Genomic DNA, 20288 nt, shown 5'->3' on the forward strand with positions numbered 1-20288 from the left:
ATGTGTCAGGACAGAGTGTCGTTTTAAATATATATATGCTGTACTCCTTTCAGTAAAATATTCCCAGAGTGACATTACTTTTAGTGATTGAATACAGAACCATAAAATAATAGTTATTCCATATTAAATAATACAGAATAATGGAATGTGGTTCTGAGTAGGTGCCGTTTATATTTTCTTTTTTCTCACTTGGTGATTGTGTTATTGTGTGTGAAGGTAAGGGTGTAAAAATTCTACCCGCAGCAGTGGAAGTGTTTTTAACAGAACTCCTTCTGCCAGTATAGAGTGAGAAATACATTACTGTACTTACAGGACAGAAAGCAAAATTCAGCATGGATGAGAACTGGTGATGTGTGCTTTCAATGATGTTTATATGTATGTATTGGATGCCTGAGGTGAACGAACAGGTTTGAACATATCACTGTAGGGAAAACTGCATCAATTGAAACTTGCATCAGTGGAACTTGCATCCTTGTGTGGGATTATTGGGGCTTGTGCTTTTGTGACTGGGATCATGAGGTACATGCAAAATTTATCTGGGTTTGGATTAAAGTATCCTTATTTGAGAACCTGGTGCAGCTCCCTCTGTGGGAAAGGCACCAGGAATTGCCAACCACCTGCATACTGGCACAGGTAGACAACAGAACCTTCTCTTTCTGTTCAGACTAGTAAGGTAAAGGACCCCTGGACTGTTAAGTCCTGTCAAAGGTGGCTGTGGCGTTGCGGTGCTCATCTCGCTTTCAGACCAAGGGAGCCGGCATTTGTCCGCAGACAGCTTTCTGGGTCATGAAGCAGGTGCACCGGGGTTACAGTTCTGACAGCAAAGATAAAAGCATGAATGAGAATGGAAACTGGAGCTCGGCACCAGTTTCAGTGTCATCATCCACCCCTTCCCATGCTGGGACTAGGAAAAGATGCTGAGGAGCTGTTACCTAGTGCTTTTGAAAAGCAGAGGTCAGCCAGGTTGGAGAGAATTGAAGTTGTGCAAATGCCTGTGCATCATCAAAAGGCGGAAAGGCTACTTTGAAGGCTACTACTGGGGAATTTGGATCACTGTGTTTCCACTAGAAGCAGCAAGCAGCTTGCATAGTGGGCAAAGAAACATTCATTGGAGTAGTGCCTTTGGGCGTGACCCCCAAATCTGCCATTCATTGCTGCTGTCTCAGGAAAGGCATTCTTCTGCAAAGGGCATCAATTTCCACAGAAAGTGACCACCATGGCAGGAGTGCTGCTGCTCATGTTGGCTTGTCTTCACTGACAATGCTGCGTAATGGCATCATTGAACCAGTGCTTCCCATGATCACTACTGCTTCAAAACTCTCCTCCCATGCTGTCTTCCATGGCCTCTTGGTCTACATTCCCCTTTTGTTCAGTCCTCCTGTTGTCTCCTAACTCTTAGTCTGTCTACACCAGCACAACCAGCCAGTCTTGCAAACCCCACAGATCACAGGGGGCTGAGAATGGTGCATTTTAAAAACTAGCAGGGTGGTGGAGTGTGTGTAAATATTGAGCTGAACTGGGGTATTCAAATTCTTAACAATTTGGTACTAAATTTGCAGTTCCAGTTCTAATATAATAAATACAGAAATGAGTTTCTCCCCATTCTCCTTATTAGCAGCTTTTAAAAAAACCAGTTGACAGAACTTCACCTTTAATTCTGAAGCAGGTTTCATGGTTCAAATTGGAAGGTATAAATAAGATGTGACTATTTGGAGAATATGGTGTTGAAAGAGGACTGTACAGTATGCAACTGATTGATGCTACACCATAATAGTAGAGTATTCTAGTTTGGTTGCAATAACCAACCACCGTTGGAAAGGGATCTATAGGATTTACATTGTTCTTAACGTAGCTCTGAAAAGTTTGTACAGAAGGGATGAGCTCTGTGAGTATGTGTGTATGTGATTGTATAAAGTTGTGTCAACACAAGAATGGGTTATCAAGAGGCCTGGGCTTCTAAGGCACAGGACTCCCATCATCCCAAGCCAGTGGTCAGGGATGATGGGAGTTGGGAGACCCGCAACATCTTGAGAGCCACAGGTTTCCCACTCCTGCCTTAAGGTAAGATTATGGTTCAAAATATATACCGTATTTTTCGCTCTATAAGACACACCAGACCACAAGATGCGCCTAGTTTTTTGGGGAGGAAAACAAGAACAAAAATATTCTGAATCTCAGAAGCCAGAACAGCAAGAGGGATCACTACGCAGTGAAAGCAGCAATCCCTTTTGCTGTTCTGGCTTCTGGGATAGCTGCGCAGCCTGCATTCGCTCCATAAGAAGCACACACATTTCCCCTTACTTTTTAGGAGGGAAAAAGTGAGTCTTATAGAGCAAAAAATACGGTAATTGGTTTGTATGGTTACTCCATCAAATATAAATTGTCAGTGTAAGCTAGCCTGACAATTTAAGATGTTTGCATTGTTGGAAAAAATGTTATTTATACCCCCAATTTAAACAATGTTTTATGGCATAAGTCAACTTGGTGCCATTCAGATGTTTTGGACTAGAACTTCCATAAGCCCCAGCCAGCACACAGCACATTGAATTGGACAGGAAGCTAAGAGGTTTACAATCTGTAGAAACCTAATAGGGCTAAATGATGATAAACATTTACCTCTGGGGGGCACTGCTTTCTAGGACAAAGTGGTGATTGACACTTGGATACAACCTTTGCTCTTTAATGTTTAAAATTGCCATTCTACATGTAAATAAGGTTTGCTTTTGGGAGATAGGAAGTACATTTGAACAGACAATGTCCTTGATTTAGCCCATCCTAATCAGAGTATCAGGGGATTTAATTTCCACTTAAAGTGAAAGTACAAAGTCAGGGTTAACAAATATCCAGACCATAAGAAATAAATGCTGTGTTAATTTAATAGCTGATAAGTTGCTGTAGGGCAATGTTTCCATGGAGGAGCCTTTTGTAATGTGTACTTTCACTTTCTAAACACTTCTTATTGGTCTGAGAGAATAAGTTGATTTTCTAAGGAAAAGTATGTCAAGCCTCGAGTGCTCACTGAGCTATGATACAGTAATTGAAATTAATAACTTCCTATAATGTCATTGACTGCTTTTTATTGTTTCACTTCCAAAACAACAAATCCAGAAAAAAATTGGAGAGAATCTGAGGAGATAGGTACAGTGGTGCCTCGCAAGACGAAATTAATTCGTTCCGCAAGTTTTTTCTTCTTGGGAGTTTTTCGTCTTGCGATGCACGGTTTCCCATAGGAATGCATTGAAAATCAATTAATGCGTTCCTATGGAAACCGACTTCAGACCAGGTCCGGGGACAATCTGTCCCCCGACCTCTTCTGAAGGCTGGGGGGGCGAAAGTCTTTGCTCCCCCCCCCCAACGGCAGCATTTTAAAATCGCCCCGGACAGAGAGAAAGGAAGGCGCCCGCCTTTCCCTCTGTCCCCTCTTTTGAAGCAAGGGGCGGCAACGGGGAGAAGATCGCTTCTCTGCGTTGCCGCCCCTTGCTTCAAGAGGGGTCGGGGGGGAGAGAGAGGAAGGCGCCCGCCTTTCCCTCTGTCCCCTCTTTTGAAGCAAGGGGCGGCAACGGGGAGAAGATCGCTTCTCCCCTTTGCCGCCCCTTGCTTCAAAAGGGGTCGGGGGGGGAGAGAAAGGAAGGCGCCCACCTTTCCCTCTGTCCCCTCTTTTGAAGCAAGGGGTGGCAACGGGGAGAAGATTGCTTCTCCGCGTTGCCGCCCCTTGCTTCAAAAGAGGTCCGGGGAGAAAGGGGAAGACACCAGCATTTTAAAAAACCTCAGGACAGCGGGGGATTTCTCCGCTGTCCGGGGCGAATTTAAAATGCTGGCGGGCAGCAGCAAAGCCTTCGCTGCCGCCCGCCAGCATTTTAAAAAACCTCGGGACAAAGGAGAAGTCCCCCGCTGTCCCGGGGTTTTTAAAAAACCTCTCCGCCCTCCGCCAGGCTTCGGAGCAGCCTTCCGAAGCCTGGCGGCGGGAGGAGGTCCGAGGACAGTGGGCAAGACGCCCTGTCCCGGAGATTTCCCTATGGGCTTTCGTCTTGCGAAGGAAGCCCATAGGGAAATTCGTTTTGCGAAGCGTCTCCAAAACGGAAAACCCTTTCGTCTAGCGGGTTTTCCGTCTTGCGAGGCGTTCGTCTTGCGGGGTACCACTGTATTCATGTATGTGTACTTTTTGGAAGGAGACATTTCTGTGATGCCAAAGGTATAATTATGAAAGATGGAGATAGTCCATAAGCTAATCTTTGTTTTCATGGATACCAGTGTAGACTATAAGATTTCAACTGCCTCCATAGTTTTCAGAGGCAGAGGGAGGATTTTTTTCTTCCCCATTAACCTTTTAATTTCTTGCTGGTTGTAAGACGAATGTAGTAGGTCCCCTTTGCAACCTAGGCTTTGCTACCAAAATGCATTTCCTGACATAGAAAAGGCAATATGTGTTTGAATGGTCACATCTTTTCCTCTTCTGTCTTGTCCAGTGTGGTTTCTATAATCTTTATTCCTTTGGAGTATTTGTTTTCTTAGTTCTTCACCTCATTGGCAAGCATTGTTTTTCCACAGACTTTATGAAAGTAAGGACTTCTATATCATGATTGTGCAGGAAATTAATTAGAATTTGCCAGTGCCTCATAAGAATCGAGAGATTATAGAAGTACTCATTAGATCTAAGATTCTAGTCTTGCTGACCTAAAGGGGGAACTGTCCTATTTTTGCCCTGAATCAAGTAGCCAGTATCTAGGTCTAGCTGTAAATATCCTGAACCAGCTCTTCAAACAAACAAACAAAAACAAACAAACAAAAACAGGATATATATATATATATATATATATATATATATATATATGGAATGCCTAAGAGATCCTAGGAGCATAAAATAGATTAGATATCCTTCTCTGACATTGCAGTGTCCCCTGCCCTCCATTGTCACAGAAACACCTGAAGACCTGACCTGACACCTGATCTCATCACTAGCCGAAAAGAGCATCCTGGGGATAACTTGGAAGCAGCTTGGATCTGAAGCTGTCCCAATAGCCTGGTATACCCCTAAAGCAAAGATTTAGACCAGTAATTTACTTCTAATTGAGAAGTAAATTACTGGTCTAAATGGGAAGTGTTTAAAGAGAAAATGAAGATGGAGTCCAAGAATGCTGTCCCAACATAACTGCATATTGTTGCGTGACAACATGGCATCAGAAATCACCCTGTGTTCTGGTGTCTTGCTATTTTTATCCAGCAATGTATGTTGATGTGTGTGTTTATGGACTTCTCTTCAGAGTAGAGAACAAACACAGTTGAGGCAGTCCAAGTGCATGTGCAAATTCACCATTAGCTTGTATCCAGGTGGGAGTTAGTGTTTGCAAGTTGGAATGGATTATTGGCTCTGTAAGAAGTATTTTGCTCCACCTGATCTGTCAACATGTCTTTTTCTTTGACTCACCAGGGTGCAGTGACAGTTCTAGACAGAAAAACAAAAGTGAGGTGGATCTCCAAAGATGTTGTGGATTAGTTCATTTCTCAGAATTTTTTTATTGTTATGGAAAAGGATGAATTGATCCACAGAAAAATGTTCCACAAATAATCCATTAAGCAAATAAAACAATAAATATCATCTGATATAGTACATTGCTTGAGAAAAATAAGAATATAGGCAATGTTCTTAATTTTACAAAATTAATAAACTGTAGGACTGAGCATGATTCTGTCCTTTATCATTCCAGTATATAATGAACATATACTATTATGCAATAAAGCTTTTATTACTCCATCTGTTCTCTCTTTTCTTAATAATAAGCTTAAGTATATGCATCTCATTGCAGATTATTTATTTATTGCATTTATATCCTAACTTTTCTCCAAGGAACTCATGGTGGCATACAGTTATCTCCCTCTTCATTTAATCGCCACAAGGTTAGGCTGTGAGGCAGTGACTGGTTCAAGTGACCCAGTGAGCCTTGCTGTGTGTGGATTCAAACTCTGGTCTCCCAGGTACAGTACTAGTCCCACACCCTAAACATCTAAACCTCCATGATGAAACTCTGTCTCTGTTTAGTAGCTAATTGGCATTTTAGCTGTTGCTTGAAGATGGATAATCATCCTTCAGCATCTCATGTATTGCCAAATCATACAACTATTGTTCCAGATGCCACTGTATCCTGTCATTTCTCTAATACTCTAAAATTACTTCCCAGTACCTCTTTGATTTTTCACACAGCCCCCAGAATATGTGCAATATCTCCTCTTGTGTTTATGCCCCTCCTACACCATCACCTGGGTATATTTGGATTTATCTGGGTGTTAAATAACACCTTAGGTCCAGGGACTCTCTGGATCAGATTGGGAGTGGGTACAGCAAGGAGAAAGAGAACAGGAAGGGGAAGTCTCATCTTGAGAGTAGAGGTCCATTCACATGATCTTGGTTATTGCCCATGGTTTCTTTTGGAGCTATAAAAGGTAAAGGTAAAGGACCCCTGACAGTTAAGTCCAGTCGCGAACGACTCTGGGGTTGCGGCGCTCATCTCGCTTTACAGGCCAAGGGAGCCGTTTGTCTGTAGACAGTTTTTCCGGGTCATGTAGCCAGCATGACTAAGCTGCTTCTGGCAAAACCAGAGCAGCACACGGAAACGCCGTTTACCTTCCTGCTGGAGCGGTACCTATTTATCTACTTGCACATGACATGCTTTCAAACTGCTAGATTGGCAGGAGCAGGGACTGAGCAACGGGAGCTCACCCCGTCAATGGGATTCGAAGCACCCACCTTTCGATCGGCAAGCCCAAGGCTCTGGTTTAGACCACAGCGCCACCCGCGTCCCATTGGAGCTATAGCCCACGTCTATTTCCATCTTTATTATTACATTTATATCCAGCATTTCCTCCAAGAAGCTGAAGATGGTGTGCATGCTCCCTACCCATTTTATCCTCATAAACAACTTTGTGAAATAGGTTAGGCTAAAAGATGACTGGTCTAAGTTCAACCAGAGCAGAATTCACCTAAAGCAGCCATGTCCAAAGTCCGTTTTGGGGGCCTAATCCGGCCTGCTGGTCTGTTGAATCTGGCCCCTGTGGCAGTTTATTTCCCAGGGTAATTTGGCCCTTCACTTCATCGAATCTGGCCCCCTTTGAAAAAAGTTTGGACACCTCTGACCTAAAGCGACCCATCTGCTGTGCAGAAGGACTTCTGCTTATGCAACAGGGCTTTTTACTCCCCACAGCCACAACACCCCATTAAATTGGCTTGGGGTGGAGAACTCAAGAGTAGCATGAGTGGGGAAGACACAAGCATTTCAGCTTGCCCAGCGGAGTGATTGCTTTAGCCTAATGTTGCAAAATTCTATTTTCATTCGCCTTGGTAAGAACTTTACCAACTATCTAGTTACTTTAATTTTATTACTATTTTGAACATTTTCTTTGGGAGGCATTTTGCTTCTCTGCTTCATATTAATACAGACATACCTCAGGTTACAGGTGCTTCAGGCTGCTTGTTTTCGGGTTGTGCACTGCGCCGAAGCCGGAAGTACCAGAACGGGTTACTTCCGGGTTTTGGTGCTCACGCATGTGCAGAAGTGCTGAATTGCGACCCGCGCAGACACGGCACTGCGGGTTGCGAACGTGCCTCCCGCACAGATCACGTTTGCAACCCGAGCGTCCACTGTACTACTCCCTATTTAGTTACGACTCTGAGTTAGGAAATAGTCCAGAGCTAGGTTTTCTTTGTACTAGGCCAGGGATGGGGAACCCTTTTCAGCCTTTGAGGGCCGCATGTCAGTGGTGGAACGGGTTGGAGACAAAAGAGGACAGAGTATCAGGAGGTTTTTAAGGCCTGATGTTTTTATTATGTTTTTAGATATCTTGTAAGCTGCCCAGAGTGGCTGGGGAAAACCAGACGGATGGGCGTGGTATAAATAATAAAATAATAAAATATTATTGTTATTATGAATGTACATTTTTCTTTGCACAGTAAGCTAGTTTCTGCACAGACTCACTCACTCACTATCTGTCCTCCATCCAGGCAAGCAAAATGCATTATCAAAGTTCAAGGACACATTCCAGCAAGGCAAAAACACTCTAGGATAGTTTTGCTGAGGTTTCTCAACCCTGTACTTGTTTTAGATTGATTTTCTGTTGCATTGTTGTTGTTTTTAAATGTCACTGTCTCTTTTTGTACAGAATCACACAGCATTTTAAATGTGCTGATTATTCCTTGTTTCATTACTGAAGCTTCATTATGCATAAACCAGGTTGTCATACGATTTAGCTTTGCAGCTAGATAATTGCATTTATGGTTTTGAAATCCTAAGCCTTTTTCTCTTTTTGGTTTGTAAAGTGTTTTTGGTGCTATTCTTGGTCTTTTCCCAGACCAAAAGAAATTAAGTAAGTTTTGCCAGTTGTTAAAAATTTGGAAAGATATCAGCAGTGGAATGAGTACAAACAAAACTTTTGGAAGAACATTCAGCTGTAAAACTGGTAGTCATCTATCATTCTCTTTGTCTTTTCATATAAACTGTTGTGGTTAATTTTGACCATATAGTTTACATTATAATATATCCTAATTCCTAAATATGACAGATCTTTGGAAAATTAGATATTGTGTGAGATCATATCTTAGCTTTTTGTAGGTAACCCCCCCCTCATTACGATTTTTAAAGGTTTACCTTGTATCCTGAAGTATTTCTGAATTTGTATTACTATAAAGTTTCAGGTAAAATGTTTCTGGGTTCATTTAATAACAGTAACCCTGGGGGATGGGGTAGTTCATATTTGTCTTCGGCATTCCGAGAATTGTTTATGAAAGAGAAAAAATAAAAAATCGTATAATAAAGCAATAAAATAACAGCATAGCACAGGATGAAAACTCCAGTGAATCAAATTCTCTAACTTCCCCAGTAGCAATTCATATGCTTTAAAAGTTTAGCGAAGAGATCTCTTTCAACAACATCAGATGCTGGCATTAGGAAGTCGTATTTCTTTGGTATTCAAGTTATTAAGTTCAAAGGGCCAACTGATACTTACACAGAACTGGGGAAAGCAAAAGTATGAGAATCCTTGTGAAAAGGGCCTCTTAGATTTTTTCTTATGGTGACCTCTGAGATGGAAAAAGGAGTTGCAAATTCCTTTCACTTCTTCCCCTCCTTAAATGTAATGTCAGAACAAGCATTTAAAGGCCCCAGTCTTGCAGACAGAAACTTTAGCTTTTCATCCCCCACCGCCCTTTGCCTCTCTTTTGCTGATTGGCTGCAACAATTTCAGGAAGAAACCATGGAGAGAAGGTGAAAGTGAGCAGACAATCCTACAGTAGAAATGTTTCCATAGGAAACAGTGGAAATTGTGGACTCGTTATGCAAACACTCCCCTAACAATTGTAAGCAGGACCTGCATGTATACACATCCATATTTTGTGTCATGTATGTATGAGAAGGAGTTTCATCAACACTGGGAGCTGTGCTAATTAAAAAGCAGAAATTTACTATAAAATCTGAAGTTGATCAGAAGGAGGAACAATCTTTTTTGCAGTTGATAGTGCAACTAGTGTGCACTATAGGAGATGGATAAACATAGATGACTGAACCTCTCTGTTGAATATCAGTTACTTTAAAACTATCATCCTGCCCTTGAGTTAAGAACTTAGAGGGAAGACCTGTTGCGCCTACTGCAGTTGAATGAGATCTGCTACATAGCCACTAGGGAAAGGGTTTTCTCTCGGTTGGTGCCCTGGTTGTAGAATTCCCTTCCCTCTGAGTTTTCATTGCCAGCTCAAAATATATTTGTTTGCTCAGGCATTTGTCAATTAGGTGGCTATTGTTTGATTCTGTTTTAATTACTGTTTTATCTGTTCAGGGTGGTTTGTCTGTGCTTGCCCTGTTAATTTGGTCTTGATGAAACTATGATGTGTTTTTATGGGTTTTACTGTACCCCAACCTGGGATTTTTCGTTGATGAAGGGTAGGTTTAAAATGTTTTTACTGCCAGCTTTCCCTTGTCTTTACATTTTTATTATGTTGGACCTATGTTTTATTTGGAGATGGTAGGCCTGTTTCTTTAGGCATATTTACAAACTATTCAACTTCTCAAACATATGGATAAAAAGACATCAGTAAGAAAAAGAGCTGACAGCATTTGTTTATGGTAGTGTTTTGCTGGCTCAATTTAAACCCTGTTCAAACTAGGGTTTTCAATTTTGGTTGGGAGAACAAATGCAAACCATGGTTTGCCTAAAAACTGTTAATGCAGGAAAATCTACTGTCAGGCATCATACAGCAGAACCAGAAGTAAGTCCTATTGAATTCAGTGGGGCTTACTCGCAAGTAAGTAGTGTTGGAATTGCAGCCTCAATGACCTTACCGTCCTGCTTTTTATATAAGAACTTAAAAGCCCAATCAGAACATCTGGCTACATTTCTGAACAACAACAAAAGTTTCATACTTGAGGTAGATTGTCAATTATCAGGAAGTGATATCCTTGCACGTCTGTCTGGTAAGGTAGAATGAGTTAAGAAAATACATAATTCACTGCAGTCCTTTGCATGTCTACTTTATATGTCTCATTGAGTGGGACTTGCTCCCAGATAATTAAGTATTGGATTGCTGCCTAACAGTGTAGTACTAGACATGCCTACTCCCAGATGCATGTGTTTAGTAATAAAGTCCCAGTGGCATATCTCTTAGCCTACAATATATGAGTAGCCGTATTAATTTGATCAAGATAATATAAAATATAATTCGGTGGGTTGTATTCAATGAAGACATTACACAGGCAAAACAAGCTCCACTTGTGCAACAGAAATTCCACCCCCTCTGTACTTCTCCCCCCCCCAAAAAAAAAACACCACACCTGCCCCGAACAAATTGCAGGGGCAGGAACGGGAAACTCAGGGACGAGGAGCACATTCCATTCGTGCATTGACTTACTTGGATTCAACCCTATATCTTTGACAAAGTTTGCTTCTTCGCTATCCTAGCATTTCCACTATCCAGATGAAAGAAAGTGACAGTAGTAAAAATCAACAAGTCATTTTATAAAGAATGCTCAATCATATGTGGTATTACTCAAATAAAAGTTTTAAGTACAGTGCATGAAATTATGAAATCTCAATACCGTTGGGGCTCAATCAACAGCTAAAAAGAAAAAAATGAGTATAAAATTGTATGTTGAGGTAGTGTTATTGCCTTTTGTTTTTTGTTTTTAAACACTCTTGACTGTAAAATTCATCTTTTATTCTCTAAGCTGGAACAGTTCCTACCTGTTCTCTGCCTTATCAAAGAAATACACCTAAAGTCTCTTGCAAGAAGCATTAAATTCACCAATTGTAATGAATTTTGGCTGATTTTAGGCTGCTGTTAGCAAACAAATTATTTAACATGGCCTTGGCATAAAATATTTTCATAGCCTTCCTTTTGCATTTAAATATACAGTATACAAGATTTTCAGTTTGTTCAGCTTCTGCTGTGCAGGGTTGAGACTATGTTAAATTTTGTTGTGTCTGGTTCAGGCTTTGGTTGTAAAAAGGTCAAGAACCTTTTCCAGCCTCATGGTCACATGGGCAACCTTCCAGGGGCCGCACGCCAGTGGTGGGCAGGGCCAGAGTCAAAGTGGTAGGCGTAGTCAATGCAAATTTTACTTTTGTATAGCAGGCTTGACTTTTACCCCCAATTGCACTCCTCTTTAACCCCCATCCACGCCAACTAGAGTCCTTATCAGAATTCCCTTCACCCCCCCCCCAAGGAAAAATGTGATGTAAGGCTGATGAAGGATGTGGTCTGAGGAAAGTCCCAACGGTGCTATGCATGATGTTCTGCATTCATATTGGGACACTTCACGGTTTCCTCTTCTGGCTCCTGCCCCACAAATGTCTTCTGGAACAGCATTTTATGAAATGCAAGGGGATAGCACACCTCAGTGTGTACACTCATCGGCTTTTCTGGATTTTAACCAGAAAATATATTCATAGAACTTGAGAAATCTCTTGGTATTGTGTTTTTAAATGTAAAACATTTTTGTGCAACATTGTGCAAACACGCAATTTGATTTCACATTTCTGTTTTGGATTTGTTATTTCTGAGTTGGTATTTGTTATCTTTGCTAAAGATAACAATTGTATGTAGTTTTTATCTTCCAGAACTGAGGTTTCTCTGCCAAACTGGGATGTGGATATTAAATTGAACCACTCACATTAGGAAATAGATTGGATCCACCCTATTGGCTTTTGCACTACTTATGCTTCCTTGATGGATTGCTGTCTCTATTTCAGAACTGTGAAAGCTTCTCTGCTAGACCATCACTTTGTGGCACAGAACAGCTTATGAAGAGATTAAATGTAAAGTGCATACACATAAATTTCTCTCCCTTTGTGGTTTTATTTATTTTACTAGGTGTTTTGTTACTCAAGCATAATGTGACTTCTCTTTTGAAACACCAACATAATTTTGTGTTTATACAGTATATAAACATAAAGTACTGGCTATTTTACATCCAGGATTAAGTCAGTCTCATTTCTCACGCCGTAAACTGCTTTATGCTTTCTTAGTGGTATTACTCCATTTCTGATTCTTGACACCCATTGGAGCCGCCCCCACTCAAAATAGCTTAATCACAGGTTCTTTGCTATTTTTGAGAGTGTAATTTATAACAACTTTTTTTCTAACGTAGGAGAAATCTAGAAATACATGCACCTCTGAAACAAAGTGTTCAGTTTGTCTTGGAAATACGTTACAGCACAGCTTAATTTGGCTATTTTGGAAGCATGAGTTTCTGTGTGAAAGGAGATATTTAATTACTTTTCCTTCTAGAAATAATGGAGAAGCTGGTCATATTAAGGGTGTGACAGCCCAGTTAGCATTCTCTTGTGTTCTCTCCCAGTCTCAAAGGACTGAAGGGAATGGGTATGTTGCCCACTTGCTTCCTGGCATGGTCTTCAGGAGCCCCCCTTGAAATGAAACAGTCCAGGTCTGGCTTGGAAATGGTGCTAACTTTATTGGATGCAGCTATCCCAAGGTTTGGCATGGCATAGGGGAGCCTACAGATTTGGGTCAGCCTGTGTTCTGGGTGCCCACTATGCAGTCTGGCCACCTTTGTGTGGGCTGTTCTGGGGGTCCCAGCAGACAATGCAGATGTGTGATGGATGCAGGCTGATAATGGTACTATAATGTAGCTAGGAAGGTAAGTCACACCCTCAAATCCTGCTGGTAGTGTGAAGATGAGGCATCTGCTGTGGCTCTGGACGAGCAGGTGCAAGAAGACTCTTTTGAGGCCGCTACTCAATAGATGAATTTGAGGTGACTCAGTGGGACCCGCAGCTAGTGAAATGTACATTTCTTCACCTGCAGAATATTACCAATCAAGCCCTGTAAAGTCACCAACTTAACATGTGCTTGGGCATTTAAAAAATTCAGATATTTTCTAGGCATGCTGTTTAACTTTTTACCCGTGGTGTAAATTTGCTTACTTCATTTATGTTGTACAATTTGATGATGGGAATATAGGATCTGGGAGTAAGAAACCAGACGTTTTTCTATAGAGAGTGCTGATGAACTTACGAGTTCACCACTCTGACCCCTCTTTCTGCGAGACATGTTCATGATTTAGTTGGCAACCATTGGCATTCTATATGAGTTATCATAGGGTTTTTTTGTTCCTGTGTTAGATGACAGACTTTTTCACTGCCAGCTGTACTTGAAAAATATCAGGTGTGTCGTTTTGTGAAGAAGCCTCAAATTTTTGATGATCAAATCCAAGAGATTTGTAGACAAAACCCACCTACACATTAAGGGATGGTGCAAGTGTTTGTACTTGAAGTGCCACAGTTTATTTAGGCATAAATTTTGGATGTGTAGATTGTTCATTGTCCAGTATATAGCCACATTTGTGTACGTAGTGCTGAGCATCACTGGCCAGTTGATACTGTGCTTGCATTATTTAAATGTTAGAGAACTTTTGGCTGCTGAACACAAAAACAGTCATGTTGAACAATTCAAACTGTGCAAGTCTGGTGCATGTATTTATAGAGTAAGCAAATGGTGATTAGTATTGTGAAGGGGTGAAGGGTTCCAGAGTTCTGATTGGTGTTGAAAAATGCCCACCTGAGGTTTTGAGTTACTTATTGTAAACTGCCCTGCTACGGAGTTTCTGAATCATGTAATCTCTGAAGAATGACTGACCCTGCAGAATGTTTTTGAAAATACTAACTTAGGTTTGGTGCTGTTTAAACATGTTTGGAGGCTGATGTGAAAATCTGGTTTCTGATGCAGGTATTTAAGCTTAGCTGCTAACAACAACATGAGCTGTCCTATTGCTTCTTTTGTTCTGAAGGGAGATTTGTGGTTCCCCTCCATTTTAAGATCTTGCAGTGACTGATGTCATGTCTTGTTGATCATTGACCTGTGGTCATCAAAGTGGAAGGAAAGGGAGTTAAGAGTGACAAAATACTGAATTTTAGGTAAACAAAAATGCATTTGAGAGAAGGTACTGACAGCTTTTTTTTTTATTGAGCAAATGGCTCAGAGCAGAAGATAGGTAGATAAACTTTATTTGCATTAGCCAACGGCTATAGCAACATAAAACAAGCAATATATACAATTAAAAAGACAACAGTGGGTAAAAAGGACAATCAAATGATCAAGTTTATCATTCAGATAGTGGCCCTTAATCTCATTGCACCCTCAATAAACCTAGCAACCTTTGCTGTTGTCTGATCATTTTGATCTGTTAACAGAAAGCAGAATGTGGCCGCAGATGGGCGGCCTGGGATGGTAAGTAGGAGTGGGGTGATGATCTCATTCCTCGGGTCTTTATTAAGGGGACAGGACAGGAAAACATGAGCCACTGTTTCCAGATTGCCATCTCCACAGGGGCAGAGTCGTTTCTCAGCTGGAATCTTTTGGTATCTGCCCTCAAGTATGGCAGAGGGCATTACATCCAATCTGGCCAGTGTGAAGGCTCATCTGTATTTTGGGATAGTTAATTTATACAAATATGGTGCCAGGGAATCAAACTTGAAAGGAGGAAAAAAAGGCATACCAAAGACAGAGTTTCTTTATAATGGCCAGATTGTTCTGTTGCTCTTAAGTCCTTCAGACGCTGTCCAATTAGCCTTTTTGCTTTAATAAAGCCCATCGTGAGAAGCTGATGTGGGTGGAGTCCGCAGGAGAGAAATTTTTGGTGCACAATTTTGGACCACACACTTTTATGGGGGTCTTGTGTCACTAAGGGTAGTAGACCAGGAGGATTTAGATTTAGATGGAGCCAGTAATTAAGAGCAGAGGGTTAAACTTCCACCTGTACCTGGTTTAAATGATATGAGAGCCCTTGGGGGAAATACTTGTGCAACTACCTTCCCCCAGATTAAAGTGTGACTGAAAGAGCAATATGAGATGGAGTAAAGTGAATCTATATGTATAATTTGAAAGGCTTTGTGAGTACAGTGTTTATAAATTTTAAGTTTGAGAAGTACTATGATTGAAAGCGCAAAGCAAACTTTTAGGCTGGAAACATTGTGGGCTAAAATGTAATATATGGTATTGTCCTTAATTATAGTTAGTTAGTTTGGATGGTTGCATGATCCTTGGTTCATTTAAACCCTTTTAGTTATTGTATTAACTAGTCCTAGTTTATTGAGATTATCCCTCACCATTGGCCATACTGGCTAGGGCTCACAGGAGTTGGCATCCAACAGCACCTGGAGGGTCACAGAGTTCTCATCTTTGCAAATGTTGAGGGTTTTTGAAGTCTAGTTGTGTAGGATTTCAGAGAATTAAATCAAGTAAGACTATTTTTAATTATTTTGCAGTTGGCATGTCGTAAAAAAGAAGATGAAAGGTAGTTAAACATCCCCAATACAGGAAGCACTATACAGCAAATGGTACATTGATGAATCAGGAGGAGTTGTCATTATCCTATAGAATCATAGAATCATAGAGTTGGAAGAGACCACAAGGGCCATCGAGTCCAACCCCCTGCCAAGCAGGAAACACCATCAGAGCACTCCTGACATATGGTTGTCAAGCCTCTGCTTAAAGACCTCCAAAGGAGGAGACTCCACCACACTCCTTGGCAGCAAATTCCACTGTCAAACAGCTCTTACTGTCAGGAAGTTCTTCCGAATGTTTAGGTGGAATCTTCTTTCTTGTAGTTTGGATCCATTGCTCCGTGTCCGCTTCTCTGGGGCAGCAGAAAACAACCTTTCTCCCTCCTCTATGTGACATCCTTTTATATATTTGAACAGGGCTATCATATCACCCCTTAACCTCCTCTTCTCCAGGCTAAACATGCCCAGCTCCCTTAGCCGTTCCTCATAAGGCATCGTTTCCAGGCCTTTGACCATTTTGGTTGCCCTCCTCTGGACACGTTCCAGTTTGTCAGTGTCCTTCTTGAACTGTGGTGCCCAGAACTGGACACAGTACTCCAGGTGAGGTCTGACCAGAGCAGAATACAGTGGCACTATTACTTCCCTTGATCTAGATGCTATACTCCTATTGATGCAGCCCAGAATTGCTTTGGCTTTTTTAGCTGCCACGTCACACTGTTGGCTATCCTAGCAAAGCAATCTTTTGTTACAGCAATTTAATTTCTGACTTATTTATAGCGGGGTTTTTCCTGTGTGTAGATCCACCCTAAGAGGGAAATCGTGTTTTTTGTTTTTATTAAAGCACATCACAAACGAGGCATTCAGGAAGGAATATCACCACTGGGCTCATGTGTGTTGAATAGCCTACTTTCAGGAAGTCGTGAAAGTAAGACACCCCACTCTAGATAAGAGGTTCTCAAAGGGCATGGCACACCACATTGATGTGACAGGAGAGGATAGCAAGTGTGGTGGGAAGATTCAAGGACAATCAAAGAAACATTTAAACATTTCTGTGTAGCGTAATATAGTATAATATAATATAGGAAAAGACAGTACACCACCCGGGACATTCTGTTTCCTCTGCACACTACTGCCTCTGTCCCATTCAGCAGAGAGTCACCTACTACCACCACATGCCTCTTCCTCTGGGACGTGGCAGGAATCTTTCTATCCACTGTCCCTTCCAAAGCCTCTTGGAGTCTCCCCCTTGCGTATTGGAGCCTATCTGGATATTGTTGGGATAGGTTACAAAGGCAGGAAACTTATGGCTTGAATACTTCTTCCTTTCAGCTTGCCTTCCCCAGAGTGCATTCCCTTTCTCTGATATCATCTCCATGGAAGGTAGCAAGTGGGTTATCAGCATACTTATCCAGGGTCAGTAGCCTTGGATCTGAAGGGGTGAGGTCAAGAACGGGAAAAGACTCCTCCAAGTCCATCTCCTCCTGTCTCTTTCTCCTCTGGGGAGTGGCAGGAATCATTCTGTGCACTGTACCTTTCACAGCCACCTTGGTGTCTTCTGAGGTTGCCAACTGCTGTCCTAGCTCCTCTGGCCCAGAACGCTGCTGTTCTGTGTGCCCAAGAGTCTTGCCCTTGCACAGCATAACTTTCCACCCTGCTCCAGAGGATTTGAAGAACAATGTCCACAGAATGTCCTTCTTGGTCTGTCACTGCCATTGCCAGTTCAGACCCCACCAATATAAGTGAAGTGAGTTTTGTTTGTTCGCCCTAATGTGAATCTCTTTAAACATGCTTAGATTGAGGCACACACACACACCCAATTTCCTCTAAACAAGGAAACTTTGCTTATTGGTTTTGGAACAAGTCAGTGTATTAAACCATAGAGTCTGAAAGTAGTTAAATATCCTAGCTTGTTCTGAATGTGGCAGCCATAGTTTCCTAGTTTGAATGAAATGGGAAGCTGTTTAATTAGAGATTACTTGCTTTGATTGCTTCATTCCATGAAGGAAGAAACAAAGGGCTGCATACAAATCTCAGCTTAATAAGATCAAATTTAATAATATGAATGTGACCAATATCTGATTAAAAATAATTACACTGGAAATCACTATGAAATAGGACCAATAAAAGTTTGTTGGGATTTGTTCTCAGCACAAGGTGGCAGCAGTGCATCAAGTAGAAGGCAGACCAAATATTTTTGTAAATCTGCAGTTCTCAAAGGTTTACATTCTCATTTTAAAATGTTGTTGGCTAAACAGCAGCATGAATATGCATTCTGTAAACTGATGAAAACAAGCAGCACTCTTAAAATAAACAGCTTAATGCATTAATAGTCTCCGATTAGCTAAGCAATTGGTGATAATCAAGCTAATGTATTCCTTTATTTCGATCTCTTTAAAGCTATTTATTTACATCACAAACTGCTTTCCTGCCAAAGAAAATCCTATTCAAAGCAGCAACCGGCATTGTAATGAGACTAAAACATAATATATCATACATGTGCTTAAATACAGAATAATTGTGCACATAAAATGAGAGTCAGCAGCTGCCAAATTTCTGTCGGAATATATGATTTGTTTATTTATTTTACTAATTTCCCCATTTGAGAACAGAAGAAGTTTGGCAGCCATTTTTTGGGAAGGGCCATGCCATAATTGTAGCATTGCAGCCTAAGATACACTGTTTCAAGCAGCAACAAAAATGTCAAAGGAAGAATCAGGAGTTCAGCTGGCTCCTGATTTTTTTCCTTTGAAATTGCAGTCACCCGGTATCAAGACTGTTAGGTGGCTGGCTCTGTCCACCTATCAAAGTGATCCACCAAAGATTGGCCATCTCCACTGGTTCACAAACCCCTATTTTTCAGAATGTAAACTGGACACTATGTGCATTTAATATAAAACTGGAAAAATAAGACAAAAGCCAACCAGTCCACGGGTTAACCATTCACAGTTGGAATGACATTAGAGTTGCAATAATTATTTTTTAATCTTTTTCCATAAAGCAATTTAAGAATAACAACTTTTATCAAACCAATTTTATAAGCATATATATGTTATTGAACCTTCAGGTTTTGTTTAATTTAATTCAGGGGTGAGGAACCTTTTTTACGCCTAAAGGCTGCATTCCCTCTTGGCCAGTCCTCTGGCAGCTACATGCTATCATAGGGCAAAGAATCTCTCTTTTCCATGGATGAGGTAGGAATGGGAGCAGAAAGACCAAGAAGCCGAAACAAGATCTCACCCCCTTATCCCTTTCTCTGTAGCAATTCTTCTGAACCATCAGAGACTTTTAAGATTTTCTGTCTTAAATTAAAAGCACATGTAGTATTTATACAGATGGAATTCAGGTCCTCTAGTATTTTGGCACAAATACTTCACTATTTGATAGTGCACTCAAAAGTGAACTTTGTCTCATGAAATAACCAATTAGTTCTAATTTGCTGTTGAGTATCATCTATATATCTTGCCACAATCTTCTGAAGGGTCAACTGGATTTCAAGGGAATCACAATATCAGTTGCATAATATGGTATATTTAATAATAATAATAATAATAATAATAATAATAATAATAATAATAATAATAATTTTATTTATACCCCGCCCTCCCCAGCCAAGGCCGGGCTCAGAGCGGCTTACAAGCAATAATAAAAACAAGTTGAATGATTACAACTTAAAAACAAAATTAAAATACAACATTAAAATATTTAAATATTAAAATATAGCCTCATCGTAGGAGGAGAAGGAAAGGAAAAAAGAAAGAGAGGGAGGAAATCAAATTGGCTCCAAGCCAAAGGCCAGGCGGAACAACTCCGTTTTACAGGCCCTGCGGAAAGAAATCAGATCCTGCAGGGCCCTGGTCTCATGAGGCAGAGAGTTCCACCAGGCCGGAGCCAGAGTTGAAAAGGCCCTGGCTCTGGTTGAAGCCAATCTAACTTCCTTAGGGCCCGGGACCACTAGGGTGTTGCTATTTATGCACCTTGAGGCTCTCCGTGGGGCTTACCGGGAGAGGCGGTCTTTTAGGTACGAGGGTCCTAGGCCGTGAAGGGCTTTAAAGGTCAAAAGCAGCACCTTAAATCTGACCCTGTACTCCACCGGGAGCCAGTGCAGCTGGAAAAGCACTGGGTGAATATGCTCCCATGGCAGAGACCCCGTGAGGAGCCTCGCTGCAGCATTCTGCACCCGCTGGAGTTTCTGGGACAGCTTCAAGGGCAGCCCCGCGTAGAGCGAATTACAGTAGTCAAGCCTGGAGATGACCATCGCATGGATCACTGTGGCCAGGTCAGGGCGGGAAAGGTAAGGGACCAACTGCTTGATGCGGCGAAGGTGGAAAAATGTCGCCTTGGCTGTTGCTGTAACTTGCGCCTCCATGGAAAGGGAGTCTTCTGTAATCCCATAGTTGGACTTCTGATTGAAGTCTTCTGTAATCCCATAGTTGGACAAACATTCCTGTCCCATGTTACACTTTGGATGATCTGTTTGACTTTCTTGATTTATGGAACCATAAGCTGCT

At 41.4% G+C, this 20288-nt stretch overlaps 1 protein-coding gene across 2 annotated transcripts in view; it reads left to right on the forward strand.

Moving 5' to 3' along the window:
• RALGPS2 (Ral GEF with PH domain and SH3 binding motif 2) overlaps window positions 1-20288 on the forward strand; it is a 99727-nt gene that overhangs the window by 2703 nt on the left and 76736 nt on the right. The window lies entirely within an intron of this gene.

This window comes from Podarcis vaucheri, assembly GCF_965113315.1.
Source record: "Podarcis vaucheri genome assembly, chromosome: 6".
Taxonomy (NCBI): Eukaryota; Metazoa; Chordata; class Lepidosauria; order Squamata; family Lacertidae; genus Podarcis; species Podarcis vaucheri.